The sequence below is a fragment of the Fukomys damarensis genome, unplaced genomic scaffold, assembly GCF_012274545.1.
Source record: "Fukomys damarensis isolate Sample0158 unplaced genomic scaffold, DMR_v1.0_HiC HiC_scaffold_12, whole genome shotgun sequence".
In the NCBI taxonomy this organism is placed as follows: Eukaryota; Metazoa; Chordata; class Mammalia; order Rodentia; family Bathyergidae; genus Fukomys; species Fukomys damarensis.
Genome location: NW_022900924.1, coordinates 33,236,586 through 33,242,585, shown reverse-complemented (window position 1 = coordinate 33,242,585; position 6,000 = coordinate 33,236,586). Strand labels below are relative to the sequence as shown.

Here is a 6,000-nt window from a genome sequence, read left to right as displayed (position 1 = left end):
CCAAAAAAAAAAAAAAAAAACTTTCTATTTTCAATTCTAAAAGATTTTTAAGGGAAGCCCAAGTGTTTACAAAAACACTTCAATTTATTACCAATCTCACATAAAGCCCCTAAATGCAAAATAAACGGATTTTATTTTCAAAGGTTTCTTATGTAGAAAAATAAACTAAGCTCCCCAAATCTTAATCTTACATAATAGAAATATTTCTTTCTACAAATAATTAAAGTGAAATAATAATTCTATAGCTAACATAATGAAAGACAAATTTAATACGTTCATACCATAATAATTTCACTTTTAATTTTTTTTATTAAAAACTGATTGTATTTCAAGTCAAGACAAGGGTGAAACCTTAAACCTTTAAAGACAGACTTTATTTGAAACAGGTCCTGAGTTTTAAGGTAGTAAAACAGGGATTTCTCTTTTATATGCAGAGTTTGCATTAAAGGAGTAAAGCATACAGAAACGTCACTTTTGAAATTAGTCTACCTGAGCTTGTAAATCCAAGTAAGCTATGATGCTAGTCATGACATTTCAAATAAATAAAGCAAGATACAACCCGAGTTCCCTAGAGACTGTGATATAATTCTCAGAAAGTACAGCTCAGTATTCTAATCTACCTAACAGGTCTGGTAAGTACATGGCAAGTGGCACATTAAAAGGAAAAAAGAAAAAAGTACCACTAAGGTCCCTGTGACATTCTGGATGCTGAATCACACATTGCGGGGTGGGCTGGGGGAGGGAGGAGACAAGGAAATTCAGGAACATGGAACAGCTCTCAATGGTGTCATTCACTGAGCCACTGAGCAGAGCGTGGTGTTCATCAGTGATACAGTTCCCACACTTGCCGGGAGCAGGGGGAGAATAAGACACAGAGCTGAAGAGGGTTTAAGGGGAACAAGAAAAAGAAGAAAACAGTTGCACACATTCAAACAGCTTCAACACTCATGCTATCTCAGAGTAGGGAAGTTTCTTAAAAGTTTCCTCCAACTGTACACTCTGCTGATATTTAGTCAACCCACTTAATACAATTTAGCAGAATAAATCAACAACTGTAAAAGATATTTACAAAAAATGATTAGTAATTAGCTATCTTTAGATTTTATTATTTATTAAAATAATGGTGGTTTTTAAGCATTAGATTTTTTTATTTTCTTATATCACCATGATATTTACCTATATTCTCCAGGCTCGTAATTTATGTATAACAGCCTTAAAACAAAATTGCAGTATTAATATAGCTGCATTCTGAAGGTTCTTTAGGATTTAAATGTTTCTCAAAAACAAACTGATGAGCTTCAATTAACAATCTTGATTTGAAAGTTCTATGGAGACTTTGGGGATCACTAAACATTTTTAGTTCCCACTAGAAGGGTAAAATTTAAAAGAAAAAACCATCATGCGTAATGTAATAACTAAAGGCAATCAAGAGTCCAGTCGGCAATGATCTGTGCATATGGCTGGGCAGCAAGGCAGAGGACCACTTCAGATCACCGTGACTTCAGAGTCTAACTCAAGGGTTAAAGTTTCCATGTGTCTAGACTGCATAGTGTTGCATCCACCTGCTCCTCCAAACTCAGAGAAAAGTCAGGATGGACTGCAGTAGTCCAGGGGGTTCTTGGAAGAGACAGACCTAGAGCCTTCCAGGAAGTACGGTATTGGTGTTGGCTAGAGGAATCTACAGGGAGCAGAGAAACAGCCCAGATAAAAAGACAGCAAGTGTGGACAGGAAGGAAGGCTGTACTGCCAGCACCTCAGCCCAGAGATGCACATGAAAGAATGAGACCCACAGCTGCCCTCTATTAATTCTTGACTTTAAGCAAAAGCAAGGATTCCTATTGATTGCTAGAACACTTCTTCTTAACAATTAGCTCTTTATACAATTCCATCTGGCCAAAAAATGAATAATCTTCTGTCTGGGATGCCATAGGTATAAGTCCAGCTTCCAAGGAGAAATGAGCTGTGCCCTTTGTGGCCCGTTCAAGACCTATGATTCATGTTTCATGGAAACTATTGAGAAATATTCCATTAGAAATGAATCTGCTGTCATAGCATATTGTATGTTTCCTATGTTTTTCTTCCCTCATTATCACCAAGGACATTCCCATGAAAACAAAATCTTATTTTCTCCCAGAGAAACCATTTTATTCAATATTAATGTTTTCAACTTCCAAGCTGTCTTTTAATAACATCATAATGACTTCTTGGGGTCTTTCTAATGATGCCATAGTGTCTTTCAGAAAATTATTAGCTAACAAATTACATGGCAAGCAAAGGGGGTGAACCTCATGTGGTGCCATTTCAAAGCCCAGAAGCCAACTCCATTCTCTACCACTAGGTTTCCCCCCAGAATAGTTCCTGTCTAATATTGAAATAGCAAAGTTACTTGGCTAACAGATTCAACCATGGCATGAGCAATGGGTATGACTTCAAAATTTCCAGGAAGTAAATAGGTAAGGGTGAAGGGAGTGAAGGGAGGGCAGGGTTGTAGGAAGAAAAACAAGAACCAAGACATATCATGTAAAGGCATCCCAATGATAAATGTAACTGTATTGTTTGCTTTAAATGTACCAATAATATTAATGGGGAAAAAAATTCCAGGAAGACCACCACCAACAATAACCTTTCACCTCAATTTAAAACAAAGCAAACTCTCCCCACAAGCTTCAATGCCTTTAATTTAATCCCTGCTAAAATACAAATGCTTCTCTCTCAGAAGTTTCCACTGTGATATACCTGTTTCTGATTCTTTCCTAACAGGTTTTCAAAAGGCAAGCAAAAAGACTGTCTCCCCCTGCACCAACCCTCTCCCACAGCACCAATCCTCTTCTAGAGCCTGGAGCTGGATGACCCACTTGGAGACTGAGCCCACCCCAAATCTGAGGCCAATCTTAACACGGCAGAAATAAAGAGCTCTAAAACAATACTCTCCACATCAGACTGTCTGCTAGCCCAACTATGAACTAATCAAGTACCTCCTAGTTTTCAACAAGGTTCCTGTCTCATTCCCCAGAGCCAGTCTCCATCATGGTCGTTTGTTCTGCAAACTATATCTGCCTCACCCTAACTTCCTGCCCACTACCCTGGTGCTCACAAACAGGAACTCACCTTGTTCTTGTCACATGCCTGATGAAAACAGAATACTTCCTGATGGAAAGCCACAGAGGAAGGCAATGAAGAACTTATGCTCTACATAAAGATATCCCAGGGATGGGCTGGGGATTTGGCTCAATGGTTCCACTGCCTACCTCAAAAGCAAGAGGTCCTGAGTTCGATCCCAGGTACCAAAAAAAAAAAGGACATCCCAGGGATGAAAACTCGGCTCTGCCTGCCTCTTTTCAGCTATGTGATTTTAAAGAGCGAATCAATCTCCACAGGCCTCAACTTCCTTAAGCACCCCTATCATGCTCACTAAATGAGAGAATGCACAGCACAGTTTAAGAGCAGAATGAATCCAATGACAGAAATGAGATCACAGCAAGAGTCAGGATGGCCTAAGAGTGTGTGCTGGAATTTACACATATATTGCCTATGCCCACAATCTACATTGCTGTGCTCTACTCAGCTGGAGTAAAACATTCACTAGCTCACACTGGAATGCAAATGGAAGCTTTTTCACTTTGTCTTAGTGATTTCCTATTAAGAGATTAGTGGCAGTCAATGGGCCTACATCTGCAGTTTAGTCTGCCTGGCAACTTTCTTTCCAGTATATGAAATTCATCCCATTGCCCCACTGCCTCCCAAGCCCTAGCACAGCACTTGGTTCCTGGTTTCTTCTCATTCTGTCCTACGGATTTCATTTAATTGGCAGGTACAATTACACCCCACATGAAGACAACTCTAGTCTCTGGATCTTCACAAGTGAACAAAGAATAGGAAGGTGGGGGGAGCCAAAGATAAACAGGATTCCCAACTAGGTTTTGGTCAAAAGCATATCTGAAGTCCCTGGAAGGGTATTAGTGTCACTTATCTCCAGTATCACCATGAATAAAAACAAAACTTCCATTGTGAATATTCATACACTTGCAACACTTCCTGTGGAGTGAGCCAGCTACTGACATGGACTGAAAAAAATAAAAGTAGGGGAGAGGTTAACTTCATTTAAAAAAAAAAATTGTTAAAAGTGAAATACAAAGAATTTACCAAAGAGTGAACTCAGATGGATTGAAAGTTTTGTATATGTTGATCTTGCAGCAATTTACTTTTTTTTTGGTACCAGGGATTGAACTTGGGACCTTGTGCTTGCAAGGCAGGCGGTGGAACCACTGAGCTAAATCCCCAGCCCTAGCAATTTACTTACAGATTCTATTACACATACTCAGTTGTAAAGAGTCATAGACTATCTGACAACTCATGGGACTCCAACATTACAATAGCCAGGAATGCAAATGCTTTGTTACTAAACAGAAAAACCTCAGCCTTATTCTATATAGGTAATTTTTCATCTGGTTTTTGTGGTGAAATTTTTTTTAAAAAAGAGATACAAAGTAGATGCTGAGGTTTTAATTAATAATACCCATTTACTGTAATACTACTGGTAGATAGAAGGTTCTAGATGTCATACTATTTTATATATTTTTATTTTTATTAGTACATGTTGGCTGTGCATAATAATCATCCTGGGGAGTTGTTAAAATATATATTTCCTCTCTTCCTTGATTTGAAGTTTCATCATATTTTTCCTCAGCAATGACTAAGTTGTTTTGAAGTGGTTTAAAATACAAAAGACCAATTTCAGGGACAAAATAGTCAGACAAAAGCAGTCAATGAAAAGCATTAACAAAATGATTAAATTATTTCAGATTAATACCAGTTAAAACTCATTAAGCTTGAATCCTCAAAAATACACTTAATCTTCTAAAAAAAAAAGAGTTCTAAAGTTTTGTTCTTATAGATTTAAAAAAAAGAAGTGAAACTGCAAAGCAACGTAGCCTGTTTCATTAAGCAATGCAACAGAAAAACCAACTGTTTTATGTAACTCATTAAAGGAAACTAAAACTGATGGACATTTTCTCTCATTTACTTATGTGTTGGTAAACAAGTCCAACTATTATAACTAAGCTCTCTGATCCAATTTCCATCACTAAGCTAACACAGATCTCTCTGCTACATGCCAACTTATCATCTGCCCCATGATTTCAATCATTATTTACTGCCAAAAAGAGCTATCACAAACCATGCCTTCCAATAAATACAGCAGTGTTTATTGACCAATGACAGAGCTGGATTGACTGTCTTACCTAGAACTCCCATAGGATAAAACCTAAGTCTTCTTTCCAAAGTAAACTGCAGACAAGTATTAGCAGTGCACAAATTAGAAATTAATAAAACCCGTAGGTGCTATATTTTAAAGAATTACACGTATGAAGCCTCCACCACACCTGCAGCTTAGTTAGATGACAAGATTCTGGACTCAGAATCCAGACACACAGCATAGGAGCTTTACCGATGTTGGGAGGGGGCATGCTGCATGTAGAAAGAACATGAATCATTAGGAGCCAATGGGCAGCCTTCTAAAATGGCCCCCAACAAACTGCCTCCTGGGATTCAGACTCTTGTTTAAGTACTTTTACCTGACTATAGGCTGAACCTACTGACTCCCCCGTGACTTCTGGATACTCACTCTGTGTCTGCCCTCTGTATCTGGCTCCCCTCCCCTAGAGTCACAGGATTAACTAAGGGAAATCTCCTTCAAATAGCTCCCAGAAAACTAAATGCTGCCAAAAACAACTTGAGTGAGCCTAGATATAGACATACCCTACATCAACCGCAATGCTAGACCACACTTTGACTCTAGCTTTTTGGGAAGCCCAAATCTCTAGGACCAATATAGGTCACGCCCATTCCCTGATCCACAGAAAATGAAATAATCAATTTTGTTTTAAAGCACTAAATTGTGGAGTTATTCATTACTCAGTAATAAATAGCTAAAAGCACTCAAATAAGACTTTACTACTAAAAGCATCATTTGGATAGTAATATACATTTGAGACTATTTGA

At 38.1% G+C, this 6,000-nt stretch overlaps 1 protein-coding gene across 1 annotated transcript in view; it reads right to left on the bottom strand.

Annotated features, from left to right (window-relative positions):
* Window positions 1–6,000, bottom strand: part of Fndc3b (fibronectin type III domain containing 3B) — a 250,556-nt gene that overhangs the window by 222,242 nt on the left and 22,314 nt on the right. The gene's annotated exons all lie outside the window — the stretch shown is intronic.